The sequence below is a fragment of the Sarcophilus harrisii genome, chromosome 3 (genome assembly GCF_902635505.1).
Source record: "Sarcophilus harrisii chromosome 3, mSarHar1.11, whole genome shotgun sequence".
NCBI lineage: Eukaryota > Metazoa > Chordata > Mammalia > Dasyuromorphia > Dasyuridae > Sarcophilus > Sarcophilus harrisii.
Window position 1 is genome coordinate 320,660,236 of NC_045428.1, and position 24,009 is coordinate 320,684,244.

The window sequence follows — 24,009 nt, forward strand, 5'->3', positions numbered from 1 at the left end:
TAAACTCTTCCTATCTTTTGTAATTTTTGTCAATTTGCTGGATATGATATGAAATCTTGCATAAGTTTTGCTTATATTTCTCTGTTATCAATTTGTAGCAATATTTCACGTGGCTATTAATAGTTTGCAGTTATTTGAGAATTTTTTTATTCATAGACTTCAACTACTTACCCATTGGAGAATGACTTTATATAATTTTTAGTTCTCTATATATCTTGGATAATTTCATAGATATACCAAATTCCTGATTAGGAAAATTCCTTAACTAGTGCAGACAAGCATCAATAACATTTGTTCTATATACGAAATAGAGTGGTGGATCAGTGGAATAATTTAGGTACACAAGACTCAATAGTCTTAATAAACACAAAAACTCCAGCTTCTGAAATAAGAACTCATTATTGGACAAAAATTGCCAGGAAAACTGGAAAATAGGATGGTAGAAACTGGGAATACACCAATATTTTACAATTTACCCAGATACGATCGAAATGGATTCATGATTTAGACATAAAGAGTGATACTATAATAAGCAAATTAGAAGAGCAAGGGATAGTTTCCTTGTCAGATCTTTGGAGGAGAAAGGAATTTATGATCTAAGAAGAACTAGAGAATATTATGAAATGCAAAATGGATAATTTTGATTACATAAAATTAAAAAGGTTTTGTATAAATAAAATCAATGAAGCTGGGATTAGAAGGGAATTAGAAAGCTGGGAAACAATTTTTACACTCAGTGTTTCTGATAAAGGCCTCATTTCTAAAATATATAGAAAACTGAGTAAAATTTATAAGAATAAAAGTCATTCCTCAACTGAGAAATGATCAAAGATGAAGAAATTAAAACCATTTATAGGCATAAAAATGCTCTAAATCTCTATTGATTAAGAAATGCAAATTAAAACTACTTTATATCTATCAGATTGGCTCAAGGGACAGGAAAAGATAATGATAAATGGTGAAGGGGATGTGGGAAAACTGGGCCACTGATACATTGTTGATGGAGTTGTGAATTGATCCAGCTATTCTGGAGAGGAATTTGGAACAATGCCCAAAAGACTGTCAAACTATGTAAAACCTTTGATCCAGCAAGTGTCATTACTGGGTCTGTAATCCCAAAGAGATCATAAAGGAGGAAAAGGGACCCATATGTGCAAAAATATTTGTTGCTGCTCTTTTTGTAGTGGCAAGGAATTGGAAATTGAGTGGATGTCCATCAACTGGGTAATGACTGAATAAATTATAATATATGAATGTAATGGAATATTATTGTTCTATAAGAAATGACAAGGAGACTGATTTTAGAAAAGGCTGGAAAGAGTTACATGAATTGATGCTGAATGAAGTTAGCAGAACCAGAAAAACATTGTATACAATAACAGCAAGATTATGGAATGATCAACTATGATAGACTTAGCTCTTCTTCTCAATGCCATGATCCACGATAATTCCAATAGTCTTAGATAGAAAATGCCATCCATATACAGAGAGACTGAATGTAATTTGAAGAATAGTATTTTCATCTTTTTTATTTGTTTTTGTTTACATTTTCTTTTTTGTGGCTTTTCCCTTTTGTTCTGATTTTTCTTTTATAACAAGACAAATATGGAAATATGTTTAAGATGATTGTACATCTATAACCTATATCAGATTGCTTGCTGTCTTAAAGAGGTAAGGGAGGAAGAGAGAAAAATTTGAAAGACAAAATATTACAAAAATGAATGTTGAAAACTATTTTTATATATAATTGGAAAAACAAATTACTATTGTGAAAAAAAAAACTAATGCAGATCAGCACTTTATCCATAATTTATAGTCTTAGAGAACTGCCTATGGATATTAAGGAGTTAAATAATTTGCCTAGGATCACATAGTTAATATGTGTTGAAGTAGGATTTGAACACAGGCCAGTCCTGTATCCACTCTGGCTAGGGAGCTCTCTGATAACATGGCTATAAAACCTTCAGCAAAGCTATCTGATGTGAAGATTTTCCCCTCAGTTTTAAATTACTTTTCTTATGCTAAAGCTTTTTAAATTCATGTAATCAAAATTATCTATTTTATCTTTTTTAATCACTTCTAACCTTGTTTATTTAGGAATTTCCCCCATGGGCATCTTTGAAAGTTATATGATCTACTTTTCTCCTAATTTTTGATTGTATGATCATTAATATTCAGGCTTTGTATATTTTGACCTCATTGGAGAATTATCAAAGTTTTTACAGTGTTTTCTAATCAAGTCATGATTTAATTGCCTTCTATTTCCCAGAGAGGAGTAATCTATTCTAAGATTCTGACCCTTTGGGTATCTCTCCCGTTGTGTTTTTTCTATCTCCCCTCTCCAGCCTACAGGTTTTCTTTTTTTCTTTTCTTTTTTTTTTTTTTTTTTCTGGTGGTGGGGGAAAGACTGGATAATATAGCTGAAAGGAATATATAGTATGTTTTTGAAACAAATAGATCTCCTTTTAGTATGCAAGTACTCATATAATTAAAATCTTATGTAAAAATGATAATACTAGATGAAAGTTGATACGAATTTAACATTAATTGGTAGGGGGACACAGTAAGTTCCTCCTTCCCTGACTTTCACTTTCCAAAGCTCACACATAGTTCTATGCCTTATGTCACTTCCCTCCATTTATTTTTATTTAGGTGTCCCACATTTTAAGGGGAAAATGGCTCCGGGGCCACAATATCGCTTACATTTTTGTACTTGTACGAATTCAGAAGAAAGAAAATAAGTGGTCACTAGGTGGCACCATAATACACAGAATGTTTGAGTCTATTGTCGGGAAGATCTGAATTCAAATGTGACTTCTTATTACTTATATACTTATCAATTGTATGACCCTGTACAAGTCACTCAATCTGTTTGCCCCAACTCTCACAACTGTAAATGAGGGGCAATAATAGCATCTTCCTCCCGTGATTGGTGGGAAGATCAAATGAGGTAGGTGCTATTTATCATTAATTATTATAACAGTGCTATATTCATTCTATGGTCCTTGGTGGAATGAAGCTAAGAAGAGTCACAGACTAAGAGATGGAAAGGATCTTAGGGGACATCTAGAGATCCCTGAAGACTCTGGGAATAAATAACCAACGGACAATTTTAGGATCATACCATCATAGAACTATCATACCACTAAAGGACAGGAATCCTACAAATCTTCATAAACAGTCTGATTTTCAGTTTACAGATGAGGAACTGAGACCCAGACAGATAGTGACAGATAATAAGTATCAGAATCAGTATCTGATCTTGTCATATGATTTTAGGTATCAGTCCTCTGTACATGATGTAGTAGGTGATATCCAGCATCTTCTTCCCTCAAATCTGGGTTTATCATCTGGAAAAACTTCTAATAAGGTATCTAATGAATAATAAATAAGTAAAACCATTGTCCACTATGTTTACTTTTTTTGGCTATTAACAGAGATTGTTGCACATACAAAAGTGCAGAGACTGGACTACTTATCTCTAACTTCATCTGCTTTTTGATTTTTAAATAGTTCTGGTTCTTCTGGGTTTTGGTATCAAGGACAACTTAGGCTGATTCTTCTCCTCCAGTCCCCTTGAGAAGAATAGCCTATGTGACTAAGATGGCAGAAATTGATTAATTTCTTCCAGATTTAATTAAAAGCACCAGCTCATCAGTTAATTACCACTTGTATAATCAGCCCCATGCTGCTCCTGAGAGTCCGATGGGAGTGGGTGGGCTCTACAATCTATCTGCGCACAGTAGGATGAATAACTGTAGCTACGGGAGTCTTTTTGGGTACCTAGGAGAGTCATTGTGAACTAGAGTTCAAAGTAGGTATTTCTATACCCTAGGCAAAAGTTTGGAAATTGATTTCCTGTGCATCACTGTTCACTGAAGGAAGAGCTTTCACTATAATCATATGTGATTTAGGGGTATGCTGGAGCCAGATTAAATGGGCTCCTGAGATCTGATTGTTAAATTTTCAGGGCATGCATTTGTTTTATTCTTCCTATGTTATCCTGTCTATTTATGCTGACCCAAATTTATAGGAGAATGATTATATTACTTTCCCCCCCCCCCAAATATATTGTATCATTAAATGCCTTTACTTTGAACTAAGTATGCCTTTGTCTAGTCAATGAGAACATATCAGTAGTAGCTTGGGAGTTATGTTTTAAGGGAATCTGAAAGACCTACAGAGAATCTTGAACTTGGGAGATGCCTAGAGATTATGCTTTTTAGTTACCTTCTCTGCATTTTTTATAGCCTTCTCCCTTTTAAAAGCCTCTCCTGCTTATTTATTTATTTATTTTTATAGAATATATTTTTTTAAAGTTTCTTAAATGAAATTCAACCAGATTTCAGATAGAAGTATAAAGTAGTTCCTCCACAGTTCTACTTGACTCGATCGCTCTATTCTCCTTGTCCATCCACACAGAGAAGTGCCATCTTTAATACTTGCCTTGATGCTTGCTAAAAGAGCATATTTATTCTGATAAATATTAATCAGCAGTGCCAGCAAGGAGAATCTAGAGTAGATGTAAAATGTATGTTCTGCCTCATTGGGAATTTTAACATTAATGATTTTTTTTCCTCATCCCCAAACTACAACTAAAAATTAAGTCTATTCTGCTTGTCACCAGATTCCTCACTGTAATGGGTACTAATGAAGCAAATTGTGAATAGCAGTCAAGGATAATAGATGAGGTTTGTGAAGTAAGAAAGGGATTAGTCTGAAACAGTGCTAGCCTTGCAAGTAGGCAGAATAGGGAGGGTGCATATATGAAGTGTTTTGGGGAGCACTGAGGACCTCCTGCCTCATTATCTTACCAGTTGCTGATGCCTCAAACTCCACCAATGGAGAATCATTCCATTGATGGGAAACTTGTTCCCTTTTAAAGTGAAAAGTCATAATGAGTCAGGGTCTCACCTTCCTGAATTCAAATCTGGGCTTAGATACTTACTAAAAGAATTAGAGAATTGGATGTGATCAGGGATTTTAACTTTTAGATGTCATCAATCTCTTAGGTACTGTTGTAAAATCTAAGGGCCCCTTCTTAGAGTAAGATCTTTAAATGAATAAAATAACATGCATAGGATTACAAAGAAAATAAATATAATAGAACATAGTTACTAAAATATTAGGGAAAAATGTTCATATACCCTAGGTAAAAACAAAACAAAATAAAAACCTCTTAGATTTTCCTTAATTCTAAATTCTATGATACTACCTGCTTATTAATGAGAGTTTATATTTGCAAAGCATTTTAAAATCTGCAAAATTCTCTAGTGGATAAAGCACTGGATTTGGAGTCAGGAGAATCTTTTCTTTGACATTTACAACTCCCTCTTCCTCCACAAGTGAGAGCACTTTTATTTCATTTGCTCTGAGACGGGAGTAAGATAGGATGTAGGGATGAGAGTTATGGTGTTTGGCCTTAGTTGCAAAAGTGCCCAATTATAGGTCTGAGTCTTTCCCTTGCTCCTGTGGCCAGGTGGATGCTCCCTGGACTGCCTCTGCTCTCCTTGCTGCAAAGCCCTTCTGTTTTCTGGTACTTGGCTTCCTCCCTCTCCCTGGAACCCTCCAGTTCTCCTTGGAGTTGAGCCAGCTCTGGGAACTCTCTGCTGAAGTTCAACATTTTATCAGCTCTCCAGGGCCAATCTGGGAGAAGAACTCATTACCAAACATTTTAATACCTTAACCCAGAGCTATACCTTTTGGGATATGTGCAGAAGGAGAGGATGGGGGGTTACTATATAATATCTGGTATTTGTTTAGAACCGTTAAAATTTGCAAAGCACTTTGCATACATTATCTCATCTAAACTTCACAACAACCTTCTGAAGTAGGTACTACAGGTATTTCAGTTACAAAGATGAGGAAACTGAGGCACAGAAATATTAAATGATTTATCTACAGACACATTGTATCACATAGTAAATGTCATATGAGGGATGAAACTTAGTATTCTTTTTTAAAATAATATTTTATTTTTTTCCCAGTTACATGTAAAGATAACTTTTGACATTAATTTTTAAAAATTGAATTTGAGAGAAATGATTTTTAGTAATTATTAACTAACTAGCAATTAATAATTATTGGGGGGAATCTAGAGCTTTCCTCCTTTTTCTAAAGTTTTATTTTCAAGGCTCAGTCTCTGGAGGACAGGACTGATGATGATGGATAGAATTAACATTCTCCTCAATCTAACTGTTGCTACTCCCTCAACCTTACAAGGAATTTAATTTAAGATGAAACTCCCAGCCTATTGTTTTCTACTCAGGCTTGGGGAGGATATAGATTTTTTGCTTAGATTTTCCTGAGACTGGGAGTAATTTAGAAGTAAAGTCAAGTTTTCTAGCCCCTCATTAGAATAACCATTTCTCGTTATAATGTTCAGTTTTTTATTAATTGTTAATTAGAGTTGATTGCCACCCTTAGGAATACTTACTCTTCCAAAGATTTGTAAACTGTGAGCCCACTGCCATGATGGGTCTTGGTCCAAGAGAAACAGTCAAATGACCATTTCTTTTATTAGAAAGAATTCTAGAATTGTTAATTAGATAATTACCTATAAACTATGTCTCTTGAACTTTTTAAACATCACAAATTCCAAATCATCTCTCTCTTTCCTGACCTCTACTCCCTGAGGCAGTAAGTAATTTGTTATAGTTTATACATGTGGATCTTATAAAACACATCATATTAATAGTGTTGCGAAAGAAGACATAGACCCAGGAGGAAAAACATACAAAAAATACAGAAAGTGAAAAATAGTATGCTCTGATCCACATACAGACACCACAAGTTCTTTCTCTGCATGTGAATAGCATTTTTCAGCATGAGTTCTTTGGAATTGTCTTAGATCATTGTATTCCTGAGAAAAGCTAAGGCATTTACAATTGATCAATGTATAGTATCACTGTTACTATGTGTAATGTTCTCCAGGTCCTGCTCACTTCATTTTTCGTCGGTTCATATAAATCTTACCAGGTTTTTAAAAAAAAATTATCTTGCTCATCATTTCTTAAAGCATAGTAGTATTCTATCACATTATATACCACAACTAATTCAGCCATTCCCCAATTGATGGGCAGCCCTCAATTTCCAGCTCTTTACTCCTACAAAAACAGCTGTTATAAATATTTTTGTACAAATAGGTCCTCCTTCCTCCTCCTCTTTAAACTGTCTTTGTGAGAGAGACCTAGTAATGGAAGGCTGAGTCAAAGGGCATGCACAAATTTATAGTCTTTAGAGTCCTTTGAGCATAGAAATTTGGACTTGACTCCAAGTCTAGTACCAGTTCCTGTCTGACTCAGTAGGGAGCTGATGCAGTCCAAGGGAGGATGGTTGATCCTCTTTGGGCAAGTGCTGTGAGGCTCCAAGTATGGTTTGGACCACCACCACTCATCCCTCAATCTTTCAGGAGCTTTTTGAAATCAAAATTATTTTTATAACATCAAGATGTTTAGTTTCTGATGCAGTAAATACAAATAAATATAACCCACATATGCAATAATTTTTAACAGCATCAATGGACTCTGAGACCAAAAAAGATTGAGAAGCACTAGTCTGTATCATTCTTTTACAGGAGAAAACAGCTTTGCTGATAGGATCAAGGTACTATCACTTCTTCAATCAATTGCTCTCAAACCTCAGGAACCCTAAAGCTATTATGTAGTCTGTAACTATTCCATGGAAGCATCTTTGGGATGGAACCACTTTTTACTTTTGCCTCCTCATTTACCTCTTCCCTCCTTATCTCATTTAACCAAAACATGCTGGAACAATAGCTAGTCTTATGGCTTTAGGTCTCAGTAAAATTTGCTTATCTTCTTGGGGCTTTAGTTTTCTCACTTGAAAGATTCAAGTCATGGTCAGTGGGATGGGATAGACCAGGTGATGGGTAATGATCTTTCCAGTTCCAATTTTCTTTGATAGCATATATTAAATGTAACTAGCTTTTTACTGGTATGTGAATGGAAAGAGTCCCGGATTTGGAATAAAATGGAAGAAAGGAAACAAATATATATATTTTTTCATTTTCAAATTTTCTCCTTCCTCTAGCCCTTCCATCACACATTGAGAAGATAAGAAATATGATACCCTTATAATATGAAGTCATATAAAATATATTTCCATATCAGCCATATTGCAAAAAAAAAAAAAAAGAAAAATAAAAAGGAAAAAAGATGCTTCAGTCTGTACTCAGAACTGTATTTCAGTACTGAATTCAATAGATCTCTCTTTTGAGGTAGATAGTAGTTTTCATTATTAATCATTTGGAATTGTCATGGATCATTGTATTGATCAGAGTAGTTAAGTCTTCCACATTTGGTCATCTCATTGTTCTTTTTGTTCCATTCACTTCATATAAATCTTCCCAGGTTTTTCTGAAATCATCCTACTCATCATTTCTTATAGCATAATAGTATTATACTACAATCCTACATCACAACTTATTTAGATTTCCTAATTGATAAGCATCCCTTCATTTTCTAGTTCTTTGCTACCATAAAAAGAGCTACTATATATATTAGTCCTTTTCCTTTTCCTTTGGTCTCTTTAGGATACAGACCTTGTAGTGGTAATACTGAGTCAAAGGGTATGCACAATATTATAGACTTTTGGATGCAGGGGAACAAGCATTTTAAAAAGCACTTTCTATGGTCCAGGCACTGTGCTAAAAAATAACACTATAAATATTGGCTCCTTTGCTTCTCACTATATCTTTGGGAGGCAGATGCTATTTTCTTCCTGTTTTACAGATAAGGAAACTGAGGCAAACAGAGATTTTTTTTTTTAAATGGCTTGGCCAAGGTCATATAGCTAGTGTGTGTCTGAAGTTGGATTTGAACTTAGGTTCAATATTTTATCTACTCTACCACCCATCTACCTCTAAGACTTATGTTCAAATGCCAGCTCTTCCTCTTATTACTTGTGTGATTTGGGACAAGTTATTTAATATCTCTGGGTGTGTTTCCTCATTTCTAAAATGAAGGGATTGCCCTGTGGACCTCTGGGATCCTTTGCAGCAATGGTGTCAAACTCAGACAGAAAAAGGAACACAGCTGCTCACAAGAATCTCTGTCAACTACATATTGACTTAGAAAACCACATATTAATATTTTATCTTTTTTATGTATTTTGTTAAGTGTTTCCAAATTATATTTTAATCTGGTTCTGCCTGCACTGGGAGTATTGTAGGCTGTTTGTCATCTCTGCCTCTCAGGTAAACTCTATATTAGCAAAAGCTGAGAAATTGGTATCTGATAGGGTCTAGATGGAATATGGCCTTTGAGGTCCTTTCCAGATTTATTTATAAACCTATAAAATTGGGAATAATAAAAAGAGATGATGTTAGAACCTATTTGAAGCATGGAGGGGGGATGGCTTGTGCAAAACCATGAAGGTGGGAGATGTGGCTTAAGTTCAAGTACAGTTAATAGTCTAATTTGAATGCAATAGAGAATTTATTTCAATTCAAAAATGGAATGAGGATAAAGTATTAGGCTGGAGCTAGGCTGTGGAGGGTTTTAATGCCTAACTGGAGAATTTGTTTTTTTATCCCATAGACAACAGGATCCTCCGAAAATGTTTGAATAGGAGACTGACATGGTTAGATTTGTGATCTGGTAAGATTACTTAGGCAGCTATATAAAGATAGAGAGAGGAGGGAGAATACATTGTCTTTTTGGACTGGATTGGTAACATTGAGTGTAGACAAAGGGATGTATGTGAGAGATGTTGCAGAGAAGTGATGGCACTTGGTAATTAACTGGATGTGGGGAGAAGGGAGATTAGAATGGACACTGAACTTGGGTGATTCAGAGGAGAGTAATTCCCAGTCTGATATTATAGAAAGAGCATTAGGTCTGGAATCCGATGCATGTTCTAATCCTACTTCTGCTAACACATATGTGATCTTGGGCAAATCACTTATTCCCATTGGGCCTCAGTTTTTTAATCTGTAAAATCAGAGAATTGGATTAAATGGTTTCCAAAGGTCTGAAAAATTATAGCTCTATTATTCTATGATGTCTCAATTGAAATCCTAGACACTCTGCTTCTCAATGCACATTGGATTTTTTTGACTGCACTTTCACAATCCTTGATTCAAATGGAGCCTATAGTACAATAAAAACAAAACTTTCACCTCTTTCAGATATTCTATCTAGCCATACCTCTCATATATTGAACTTGTGAAGTTGACATTTTGGATGCAAATGTAAAACTTGATAGATATGTGTTCCGTTGCATTTTATTTCACTTGGCACAAATTCTATTGTAGTCTTTCAAGATCTTTTTGAATCCTGACTCTGTCATACAATGTAGTAGCTATAATACATACCTTGACCACCTAATGGAAAGATAGGATTCATTGGAAAAGACATTGATTTTGGGAAAAATTGAAGGCAAAAGGAAAAGGAGGCAGCCAGGAATGAGATGAATAGATAATGTTATAGAAACAACAAACATAAACTTGGACAAACTTTGAGAGGTAATGGAGGATAGAAGGGTCTTGTGTGCAATGGTCCATGGGACATGAAGAATCGAACATGAATGATTGAACAACAGGAGCAACAACGACTAGATCAATTCACTGTTTCATTGACATTGTTTCAGATTAATTTGTCTTCTGACAACCTCCAAACAATTGTAATTTTTTGGGTCATCTTTGAAAATTTTATGAATGTGAGATGGAAACTCAGAGTTTTAATTTTCATCACTCTTATTAGTGGAGCATTCTTTTCATGTGATCGTAATTTACTTTTTTTGTTTTTAGAATTGTCTGTTCATAGTTTTTGATATATATATATATATATATATATATATATATTCATTGGGGAATGGCTCTTGTTCTTATACAGAGAATATATATGAATTTTTCTATATATCTTAGATATCATACCTTATCAAAGAATCTTGATACAAAGATTCCCACCCTCTAATTAACTGTTTTCCTTTCCTTTTATTTGTGCCCAAACTTTCATGTGTTTTCTGTGATTCTCTCTGTACCTTACTCATATGCAGATATGAAAGGTCTCTTACTCACCTGAGCATTTGAAAGATATCTCTTTCTCTGTTTCTCTAATTTGTTTATGATGTGATGTGACCATTTATAGCTAGATCATCATATATGTATTTAAAAGCTTATTATGATATATGGTCTTAGTCATCTTTGTATCACCCATAGGATTTAATAGAAGGCATAATAGGCTCAAAATTGTGTTAAATTGAATTGCTTAGACTGCAGTAATGTTTCAAACTTATTAGTCTATAAAATACACTTTATCCTCTGTAGAGTGATTTAGTAGAGATCTGGGTACTTGGAAGGTACTCCATAAAGATTTATTATTGGATCAACAGTTTTATAGAAGGGGAAAGAACTAACAGAAATTTCGATTTGGTCTCCTCCAGGCTAAGTAGTCTATGGCTCCACCACTTGCTACCATAACCAGTTTGGATGATGGCTGAGGTAGATTTTAACTCTAGAAATCTATAACTGTTTCTATAACTTGTTTGTTGCATATAGAGTCTTTCCAGAGGTTTGTGAAGAAACAGAGGGATTTCTCATTGGGAAAGGTTGGATTTCCTAAGCATGTACATTGATAAAGACATAATACAGTCTCAAAAATGTCACCCAGAGCTCAAGCCTGGGCATTGAATGTTACTCTCCTTGGTAGAGAATGATGACTTGATGCTCAGTGCGTGAGTGAAGGGCAGATTCTTAAGAGATTGGGGGGAAAAAGGTACTTCTGGTTTTGAGAGAGGACATATATAGTTCCAGGCTGTCTTTCCAAAGAGGCTGTTGAAGGTACAGAAAAGCTTTAGGAAGAAACTAACATTTGGAGCAGCCATAACTTCTGATGAAGAATCAGAGGATAAACAGGATGCTTGGGCTCACCACATTGGACTTCATATTCTTTTGCTGGGAGAGAGTTTAGGACACCCTAAGGAACTTTTTAGTATAGTGTGGCTTAATCAGGGAAGTTGTCATTTTTATGTAGAGAAATTTAGGGTAAAGTTTTTTAAACTGTGTGTCCAGACCCCATATGAGGTCATGTAACTGAAGGTGGGAGTCATAAAAAATTTGGCAACAGTAAAAGATGTCAAATATCCTGCCAAGATGGAATTCTTTAAGTGAAAATTAACAAGCACATCTATCTCATTAGTATGCAAATTTGTTTTCATATTTAATAAATGGTAAAATTACATGTAAATCAAATAATTGCTTTAAAATAAATTTCTTTATGATTTATTATCAGCAAATGTTTGATTTGTATACCTATTCCATATACCTGTATACCTGGGGTTGGGTAAAAATTTCTTGGGCAAAAAGGGATTATGAGTGAAAAAAAATTTAAGAAGCTCTGATTTAGAGTATTACTATTAATTCATTTTTGAAAAAATCATGTTTTCACTCTTTAATCCTGTAACCTCTAAGAGGTCTGTTGCATTTGTTAATTTTTTTTTATGACTCTTTCTTTCAATAGCCATGTAACTAAACCATTTCCAAGCAACTCAGCTTCCAATTTTATAATGGAAATCAATGGCAATGTAGTCCATGACAATTTGATTCATAGCAATTCAGTTTCTAGGCTTCTTTTTGGAAGGTACTTATTCTAGAAAGTTGCTATTATGTCCCAAATGTTGGTCATCCCATAACCATTTCTGACAATACTGTCTTTTCCCCTGGAGTGGAAGTAGTAAAAAAAAAGAAAAAAAAATTAGTATTCTTGCCTTCTTGTTGGGGGTGATGCCTTATACAGTGTGTAAAGCTGAATGTGGATAAAGAATGAAGGAGAAAGGAAATGATCTGTACATAGAATCATGGATTTAGAACTGGAAGAAATCTTAGGAGATATTTAGTTCAACCACCTCAATTTATAGACAACAAAACTGAGTCTCAGAAAGACAAAGTGACTGGTTTAATGTTACATAGACACTACATGGTAAAGCTGAAGTTCCATGGTAGAATCATAGAATTAATACTAGAAGAAAACTTAAAGGCCATTGGCTCCCTTATTTTATTGATAGGGAAACTGAAGCTCAGAGAGAGAGAGTGATCTGCCTAAGATCCTACTCCAGTGGCAGACCAGGGCTTTGGTCCAGGTTCCCTATTCCTATACCCTTCAGTGATTTTCCCATTGAATGGGAACTTCATAGCTTCATTTCTGGAGCTCTCATTAGCCACACCCTAATTCTGACACAAACTGAAGGAATCTTCCTGGCTTCCAAATCTGTCCCTTCTTTAGAAGAGCAATATAATTTCTCCTGACTAAGCCTTATGTTGTTCAAAAATTAAAAAAAAAAAAAAAAAAAAAAGAGGTGTGATAAAGGGGCGATGCATTTACATTAAGTATCTTAACAGGATCATTTTCTTTAAATGAAGATGGATTTTAACTTGCTGCTTTCAATTATAAGAACAATAAAGATTTTCCTTCCCTGATCAGCTTACTCTAACTAGGGGCTATGTTGTTAATGGGAAGTATTTTAACATGGGCTTTGTATACCGTCTCCATTACTGTCTCCATTAAATATGCAATCAAACATTTATTACTGATGTTATTTTTGAGCCACTGAAGTAAGGACTTGATTTATCTTAAAAAAATAAGCACAACCCAAACCAACAGATTTATTAGACCTCAACAAATGTTCCCTTAATTCTGATGATATTTTTAAATACTTTACCAAAATGGCCTCATTAAATCTTATGCCAGATACAGTATTTAAATAAAATTCAAGTTAAAGGGGTTTATTTTCTTCTCTCTTCCCAGAAAATTAATTGAATGAAAGCTGTTTTTTTAAAGTACTGAAAGTTGCCTTAGAAAAATTAAAATTACTTTCTTTTTCATGTGTGTCATTCTCTTTAGCAGTTATTATATTACACCAATATATCCTGCTGTTTAAATTAAATCAGTCTGAACCTTGTAGAGGATGGTCACTTGTTACTTTCATTAAGGCCTTATATTTGGCTACAGGTATTATCATGTGAAGGCTTTTTATGCCTTGTCCTTTTTGTGAAGTTCAAACATATTTATGCATTTTCATTTATACAAGGCTATCACTGATGTTACTCAAAGTAGAAGATCTTATTTAAGCAAATGATAAGACTTAACAATAAAAATATAAATAGGACTTTAATTTGTGAATTTATTAGCTATCCTATTGTGAATGTTAGCTAGCATTTTATTTTTATCTTTTGAAAAAAAAATTAGGACTTCTTAGTTCAGAAAGCTAAAGTTTGAGAAAAAATATGATCAAAGTCTATAAAATCCATCTGGGGTAGGGAAAAAAGAAGATGATGCTACTTCTGCCTGAAAAACCTTCCTATTTCTCTACCTGTCTAAATTCTCCCTACCCATCTAAGTTACATTAATTCCTTCTCCATTTCTCTGACTATTCTGGTCCATGATAATCTTTATTCCTGTAGTAGTGCTGACATTATAAGCCCCACAACTGAACTCTTAATTTAAGAATATATTGCAAGTCTTCTCACAGGCTTTGGTTGCTCTTTACATATAAAAATGACAGGAATATGGCTAAGCAGGTAGAAAATATATTGGCCTTGCATCCTGCATTACCTTCATCTTTATTTATTTATTTTTTATCTTACCCACTCATCTATATATGAGAACAGAAGAGCCTGAAAATCTAGGGAATCCCCAAACTGTACAGCTGTGTGATGGTTATTGGGCAAATCACCTCTAGTGATTTATAATTTAGCTTTCAGAGATCAAAACTGGAAAATATATGATCTAATCATCATAAACTAGGGTGTATCTTTTAATAGATGGCCCAAAACCTTTGGATCAGGAAAAAAGATTAAGCCTGAGACCACTAACTAGTTAGGAGAACCTGGCTAGTTAGTATCTAATTAGTCTTTCTTTGAACTTGAATAGAAAAATCTTCCAATAGAAATGAAAGAATTAGCTAAGATTAAAAAGGGAACAAAACAAGAGATACCTAGGAAACATTATTTTTCTAATTCAATCTAAGGGTTTCTGTTTTTCCTAAAAGACCTGTTGTGGGAAAGAGAAGAAGAAGAAGAAAAAGAAGAAGAGGAGGAGGAGGAGGAGGAAGAGGAGAAAAAGAAAACCTATAGAAAGGAAAAGTCCATGACCATTAAGGTAATAAGCATACCTTGTCTTAATCCTCAAGGATTTTAGTTGCTTAGAAACTGGAGACAGAGAACAGAACAATGTCAGTCAACTGCCAGGAGGCCAGCAGGGAGCAAGGGCTGGAGTAAAAGCTTGATGAGATCACTAAAAGTCGTGGGCACCTCTGTTGAAGGCAAAAATTTTTGTTGACCCTACACACATTCCCTATTGTGCACCTCTCTACATATACATACATATATCCTTCCACATGTGCTTCTGACATGTCTCCCTTCATTTAGATTCTCTTATAATAAGAAATACTTATTATGATGTTTGTATATATGGAAATGTGTACCCCAAGATTATGACAGAAATGTTTTGTTGCTACTTAAAAAATATAGCATTATATTAAATTAGTTTGCTTTAAACCAGTTGTGTCTTGTCCTTGACTATTAAAGAAAAATATTAAAAAAAAAAAGAAAAACATCAGCAGGGACTCATCATCTATGGTTTTAGGGGATATAGAACTGGATGTGGAACTAGAAAGTATCTTGAATCTGGGCTAACTGTTCCCTAGGAGATCTGTGAGTTGGAGGATATCAGTAAGAATGACTTGTATTGTTGTCTACCTGTTTTCATGTGTTTATACTGTATTTCCCAAACTAGACCTCAGGCAAGAGTTTTGTTTCCTTTTTTTCTATTTTCACTATACTACCTAGCACAGAACTGAACACAGTATATTTTCCCAATAAAAATCTCTTTCATTCAATTTGATTCATTTTAAACATAGATTGCTAGTTTAAGATTAGTTTAATTTGCACGTGGATTTGTTCTCTAGAATGCCAGAATTTGAATCTGGAAGAAAGTAATCTTAGGATTGATAAAAGCAAGTTGAGTGCTTTTGACAAAGTTGGGAATACACATGTGGAATTTTTAGAAATGATAAGGGTGAAACTATCAAGGAACACTTAAGAATAGACAGAATCAGAATAGGTTATAGAAGGGAAACTGGTTATATTTGGAACATGTCTATAACATGGGTGGTATTTTTGTTGGCTCCTGAATGATAAGATCATGGTATATCAGAGAGGACTTCAGAAATCATTTAATCTAACCCTGGCCTGAAGAGCAACTCCCTCTTTAGGCTCTCCTACCAATAATCTCCAGTGACTGAGAAATTAACAGTCAAGGGAAAGAATACATTGCATTTTTGGACAATTCCAGTAGCTAGAACTGAAGCTAAGAGAGATTGACTGATTCCTCTCCTCAGAAGCTGTCCTTCCAACATTTGCAGCTCACTATCATGTCATCCTCTAAGCCTTTTCATCCTGCAACTCCACATTTTTAATTCTTTCAAGTGATCTTTCTATGGCTGATCTAAAGGGATTTAGGGGTTAACTCTGGGAGCAGTTTTTCATGTTTCTGGCTCATCACATATATGTTTAGAAGCCTGAGTTGCTCAAAAACAGGATGATTCAATCAAACACCCCAGAAAGAATTCTGACTTTCCTTCCTGGGTACATTTGCATGCTTTAGATTTCCAAAAAAGAAAGCAAAATCAGAGTTCTTTGTGAAATTCACCTCTACAAGACTGGATAATTAGGCCCAGTTCAGAGTCGGCTATCTAACATCTTTGTTAACCTGACCTTTAATGTAAATAGTCTCAAAGGCTGTGACTAGATATGGGCAGGGGAAGAGGGAGGGCAGATGGGGCCGAGGTAATGGAATAATTAATTCCAGAGCCTGCTTTTGTTTTAAAGTCTAACTAATGTAGACCCAAGTCCCCTTGCTGCTTCAGAACTTCAGGAAGGACACAAAGCTTAGTGAGCTGTTTGTGCTGAAATGAATATTTTCTACAATTCCTTTCCTTTCCCTTCCATGATAATGAGCTAGACAGTCACAGTCTGGTACAAGCAGCTGTTAGTTTACTGGCTCATGGCATATTTTAATTGATTGTGAATTCCATGGTTAAGTACCAGCTGAGTACTCAGTACTTTTAGGTGCTCTGGGGGATGTGAAGGAGTCTAGGATGTAATGTCCTCCCACAAGAAGTTGGTAAGGAAGGCAATAAGATCTAGCTAGGTAGGTAAGATATACTTCAATCATTCAAAAATTTGAGAGACATAATTTCTGGGTAATTAATCATTTGATTAATTATGCTAGAATATCATTAATAAAAGGATGGTCATTGGTACTCCTCAATGCCAAAGACCCCATTCATGGAACAGTTCATGGGAGTGGTGATCAATTCAGATTAATTAACAAGTAATGAGACAATGAATATTATAGTGAGAAGGGGATTTATTCCAACCAGGGCCTCAGAGCATGTGACTCTGAACCTCAGAGGTCTTGGTCAAAGAGACTTAAAAATATCCATATCATCCCTCTGACAAAAGGCAGAAGCCACTTTCTCCAGATTTGTCTGAGTAAGTATAATGAGCAGGAACCTGCCCATTTGCTTAAATGTAGAATCTTTTGCTCTCTTTGATAAGATCTTAGCCTTTCTGTCTGGGTAAGTCTTGCCCAAGATTTCCCACAATGGTTGATTTCTAGATAAGGAAGTGGAAAACCCTTTAGTCCTAATTGGTTAATAATATATGAAAGAAATAATAATTTCTCTCCATGTAATAGATGGATATTCTAGAGGAGAGGATGTGACAGCACAGTTGTGTCTAGAAAGGGATACTGTCTATGTCTCCAGAATCCAGTGCATCCCTGTTGTATGGACGAGGAGGACCAATGATATTGTACTATTTCAGAGTATGTCAGCCTATCTGGCACAATCTTCTAGGAACCCCAGTGTCAGGCAAATACTGTGAGGATCCAAAATTTTCACCCAGCAATGTCTTTAATTTCCAAGAAGATGCTTTTCCATTTAAGGAAGGCACTTAAGGCATCATTTCCCACCTGGCTCTGCTATTGGATTTCATCATGCTCTCCAGAATCTCATCATCCTTAAAGATCATATCAACACTGTAATTCATATCTCATTAGTATCCCTTGTCCCTGGGCTCCCTTCTTCCCTCTGATTGGAGTGAGTGGGCAATGGAGAGCCACTCCATCTCATCATTTCCCACTGGTTGCACTCCTCTGGACTTTACCATGCTCCTGCCCACAGTCTCCAGTTCAGTTTTTAAAGAATGTGTTCTTTTTGCCATTAAATTGCAAGCTCCTGAGGACAGGAACTGTCTTTTCCCTTTTTCTTTTATATCTGCAGCACTTAGCACAGTGCCTGGCAAATAACAGATACTTAATAAATGTTTACTGAATATTTATTTAATGTTGGACTAGCACTTCTGGTGTGAGAGTTTGGTCAGACATCAAGGACATCAAGGCTATCCACTATATCCAGGCCATTGCCAGTTTTCTTGACTTTTGTCTTGCCACTACACTTCGATGACTCTGAAAAAGAGAATAAAACTGACAACTTTATGCAACTCCACCTCACTTAAATCCAATTTGTGGACAAGTCAAGACATCATCTCATGGTATGTTTTTGAAAACAAAGTACAAACAACAATTGGTTGACTATTCTATTCACCCCTTCTGGTGCAGAGAAAATACTCTGGCAATCCTTGTGGCTCTTTGTTAATGTACTGTTTGAGGGACATTTTCATCAACTGACTGCTGAGGTGGAGTGAATCAAGAACATTTTGGGTCTGGGACAAAGCGTTAGACATGTTAGATATGCAATACATATTTTGTCAGTTTGGGTTGAACTGAGCACCCCATTCTCCTTGAGTACCTCTCTCAACAAGAAACTTCATTTGTATTGCTTTCCTCAACATTTTGCCCAGTGCTTGGCACATAGTGAAGAATTAATAAAACCTTTTCTTTTCATTCATCCATCATTTTAGCTATCATGCCTTGGAATGGCTTTCCTTTCTATTTAGATTCATTGTGGCATCCTGGCCACCAGGCACTGTCTTTCTTGACTTCTGTCTGCCTGGATTCCCAAGCCCCCTCTTTCACTTGACCTGTTGACTCCCTATTCCTCAAAGTCTTATTTTATCATCCCCGACTTCCTCCAACTTGTTATCTCACACCTTTGATGTTCTCAAGCCTGTCCATCTGCTAGAGAACCAGCTTCTTTGGACTTTGGGTATCTGTGTCCCCTGTAACGACACCATATTGTCTGGCTTGATTTTCCTGGCAGCTGTTCCTATTTGTTCCCAGGCTCCATTGCTAATAGCTTCATTGTGAAATTGGGGTTTATCTTGGTGATGTTCCACCTGCTGAAATTTTCCTATCTTATGTCTCGCACCCAGCCCTGTACCTGGAGGTAGAAACTCGCAGTTTCACTATATTAATCCACTTTTACATACTATTGACATCTTGACTGAATTAACTTGTCTATTCAGCCAAATTGCTGCCCTGAATGTAGTTTATACTAAAATGACTTTTTGGTTTAAGTGACATTGCTTTATTCTTTGCACCCAAACAGAACTCATTATTATTTCCCCTCAAGCCCATCCTTTCTCCAAATTTCTTGCTTCCAGTTGAGGGCATCACCAATCTTCTACCCACATTTGAATTCTCAGGGTTATTCTTGGCTCTTCCTTCTCCATTTCCCACTTCCCCTCAATCCCAATTCAGTCAGATGCCAAGTCACTTTCATCTTCACTACTCTACACCTCTATCTCTTCCCTTTCCTACTGACTGCATTCATTTCTTTGACTTTTCCCCAATTCCCTTCCCCATTTCCTCTTTCTCCTTTTAAAACCTTTCTTTTGATTGTAATCTTCTTGAGGACAGATACCACCTTTCTTTTTCATATTTGTATCACCAGGTGCTTAGCACAGTACCTGACATGCAATAGGAGCTTAATAAATATTTATTACCTATTGACTGACTGAAGGAACCTCTTGCTCTTATTATTGCAAAAATTATTGTAATATTCTCCTAACTGGTTTTCCTACTATTAGTTCTTCCCTTGCTAATTTGCTATCCAGGCAGCAGGTAGGTCTGACCAGGTCACATCTCCTCCTCAAAAAGCTTCTCTGACCCTTGGCTGTCTCTAGTGTAAAAAAACCCTCATCCCCCTAGCATTAAAACTTCTTGTACCTATTTCCCTTTCCAGACATTTCAGAGAATACTTTTTCTTACTTTATACATTCTAGCCAATCTGTTATCTCTCATGTCTGGAAAGAACCCCCTTCTTAATCTCAACTACTTAGAATCCTTGAACTACCTTCAAGGCTTGATTCTGGTGCTGACTCCATTGTGAAGCCTTTCTTGTCTCTCCACCCCCAAATTATCTTTTGTTTATCTGTATATATGTTATAAGTGTCCCTTCTCACTCTCCCCTCCTCTGTTTCTGCCTCTCTTTGTCCTTATCTCTGTTTCTCTCTGTCTCCCCACCCCTATGCCAAATGTAAACTATTCAGATTTTTGATCTTAATATTTTGCTTTCTCTCTCTCCCCTTGTACTCCTTCCTTGGTTTGGGAGTGAAGCTACAATTCTCTTTGTCCTGAATAGTGTCTTTTCAGATTCTTTGTGGATAGAACATTATTCTTTTGGAGGGCAGAGTAGGGAGCAGCAAACTTTATTTTTATTTTATTTCTGTCTCTATACTAGGAAATTCACATGACCTTATGTCAAGGCAAATCCCCATAGGGCTAGGACAGGTATCAAATATTAACCAACTGCCATATCTTTTCCAGGAATAATTGTATGTCTTATGTTTTTAGGATTACTGTTAAGGTTTCACTTTTCATTATATAGGAACCATTTTTGATAGAGTTGTATGTTTGTACTGAGCTAGGAATTTCCCTTGGTAGTCCATGTGCTTGATAGGGCTCAATTTATATTGGATTTTTAGGTTCATTTTATTAAGCTAAGAATTTTCTCAAGAATTGTTCATGACCCCTTACAATTGCTATTAAGTTTCCCTCCCTCCTTCCTTCCTTTTCTTTCTCTCTCTCTCTCTCTCTCTCTCTCTCTCTCTCTCTCTCTCTCTCTTTCTCCTTCTTCCCTCCTTCCTTCTTTTTTCTCCCCCTCTGCTCATCTTCTCTTGTGCCTTGTTTTGTGAGGTTTAGCTTTCAGAAACCTTAACCACCAATCTATTAGATGATCTTAAGAATATTGGTCTTCAAGAAGTTTTGTGTACAGACCTAATAATATTAAGGTCTCACCTTTAAATCCTGTGATCTTATAATTTTTTGTGAACCTCTCTCCCCTCCCCTTTTCTCCCTCCCCCCCCAAACCTCCAAGTTATCCTATTTCACTTCCTAAATATATCTTTGCCATGTCCCTCTAATACTCCAGGGAATTCCTAGGGATTATGTGAGTGGGACTTATCCTCAAGATACTTTCTTCCCTCTGACTTCTCCTCTTCAGATACTAAGCTCAGGTATTGGGGCTGTTGCACGTGAGCGGAATTTCTTATGGCTTTTGTCCCATGATTAAAATGCCCATATGTAAAAGGAAGGAAAAAAGAGAAGAGTTTCTATTCAGCTTCAGGTACTTCATTAGGTGCCTCAAACAGAATTTCCCATCAACAACCACAGCACGCATCCGGCAGCCCTGAAGTGCTTAAATTTCCTTTTATTAGTTCAGTTACAAAGCTCTGAACTTGAAAGTCCTTCCCCACTCAGATCTCTACCGAACATTTAAATTAGCTTGAAATGGGGGAACTGACTGAACTTTGGTTCTGTTCTTCTCCCCCCCCCATACCATCAACCCCTTTTCCTCTTCCCTTTTCCAGTATTATTTGGAATTTAATTTGCTCACAAGCTTCATAGCTTCATCAAGGTTGTGGGGCTGGTTGTTATGGAAACAGGAGGCTTGCATTTATTTACAAAGAAGCCACACCGAGATGGGCTGCCCGGGGTCCCTCACAGCAGGGACTGCCTAACCTGTCTGCCAGCAGGAACAGCCCCAACCTTCTGCACACACAAATGCTCTCAAGCTCTCAGTGGGTTGTGGGAGCAGCTATGTCGGGGTGTGAAGGGAAGAGACTCCAGGAAGTTTGTGTCTTCCTCTGTTCTCTGCACATGGTGAGAGCTTAATAAGCCTTTGCCAAATTAAAGTGAATTGAAGCCTGTCTTTAATGCCTTGTTCCCTCACTCAAAGTCAGTATCTCTAAACCCGGTATCTTCTCTCCACCCCAAGCAAAGTTGGTGAACAAATGATGTGGTGATGAAGGGAGCATCGCTGAAGGTAGAGCTGGATGTACAGCTGGAGTTCTTGTGTGACCTTAGTCACTGGACCTCTCTTGGTCTCAGTTTCTTATCTGTAAAACAGATGGTGTTTGTGAAGAAAGTCTTGAAGGTCCATTCTGGTTCTAAATTCATAATTCTATTTGGAGGTTTCCAGAGTGTTCTTTCCCTTTCCAAGAAATAGGACCTTTAATAGGGATTGTTAGGAGATTCTGCTGTCTGATCTTAAAAAGAGGAGAACTGGCGGGGATAATAGTTGTTCAGTCATTTTTCAGTATTGTCCAATTTTTTGTGACCCCATTTGGGGTTTTCTTGGCAAGGATACGGGAGTCGTTCACTATTTCCTTCTCCAGCTCATTTTACAGATGAGGCAAAAAGTTAAATGACTTACTCAGGGTCTCACAACTAGTAAGTGTCTGAGACTGGATCTGAACTCAGGTTTCATGATTCCTCATCTAGCACTCTCTCTACTAGGCCATCTGGTTGCCCAGGATCCAGACTAGCCACTCTTACTTTGCTGCATTTAGCCATCATGGACCTGCAATTTTCTGGCCTGTGAAACCCAGGAATGGAGGATGACTTGTGAGCAACTTAAATGTCCAAAGATAAAGGATTTCTTTAATTGCGGAGTAAAGTTAAGATGAAGAAGTAAGAGGAACATAAAGAAATTGGGAAAGGCATTTATAAAATGGTGGCAAGTGAAAGACTAGAAGAATTGTGTATACAGTTTAGTTTTAATAGGATCATAGGGCTTGGATAGACCCCTGGTCAAGCAGCACCACAGAGCTAGAGTTTGGAGGGACCACAGGGCCATCTAGTCTGTCCTCTTATTTAGAGATGAAGAAATATAAAAGTTAAGTGACTTGTCCAATATTATGTGGTCAGCAGCAGTGCTAAGATTTGAACTCAAGTCTTGAAACTCAAAGTTCAAGTATTCAAGTTTGACACTCTTTCCATTGAGTTAGAATGCCTGACATCACATGAAGAAAAATGAATGAGAATGAATGGGAAAATGCTCCAGATGGGGAGTTAGAGGGAAGGAATGAAAAAATGTTATGATATTGTCTGTGTTGGAATAAATTAATCATAAATTGTTACAGAATGATATTGATGTTCAGAACTAAATTTCTAATAAACATTTGTAGTGGGAATGATTACTCAGCTAGGTTACACAGGTTGATAAGAGTGCCGGGCGTGGAGTTGGCTCATCTTTGTGAGTTCATATCTGGCTAAAGATGCTTAGTAGTTGTGTGATCCTGGGCAAGACATTTAATACTATTTGCCTCAGTTTCCTCATATGTAAAATGAGATGGAAAGGGAATTAGGAAACTACTCCAGGATCTTTGCCAAGAAAATCCCAAATGGGGTCACAAGAAATTGAACAATACTGAAATAACTGAACAACAAAAGTGGGGTATTGGGAGAATCTCTGCTCAATTTGATGAGTTCTTCTCAATTCACTTGAAGAAATGACAGAATGTGGACATCTGTCAGTGCCTCCATGGAGCTTGACATCCCCCAAAGTTTTCCTGGAATAAGACAGGGAATTCCTGGTTGCTCTCAAGGAATTTGGACCATGACTAAAAATCATGGCAATCTTTTCAGAAGGATTGCCTCATTCAGAGGTATAGAATAATGAATTCTGGAATGGTTACACCTTTAAAAAATTATTTCCCTATATTTTCCCCATGTATTCCCAGAAAGTGGGAGAAGATAGAAGAAGGAAGAGGTTATTTCTTCTTCTCTCTTCCATAACTCC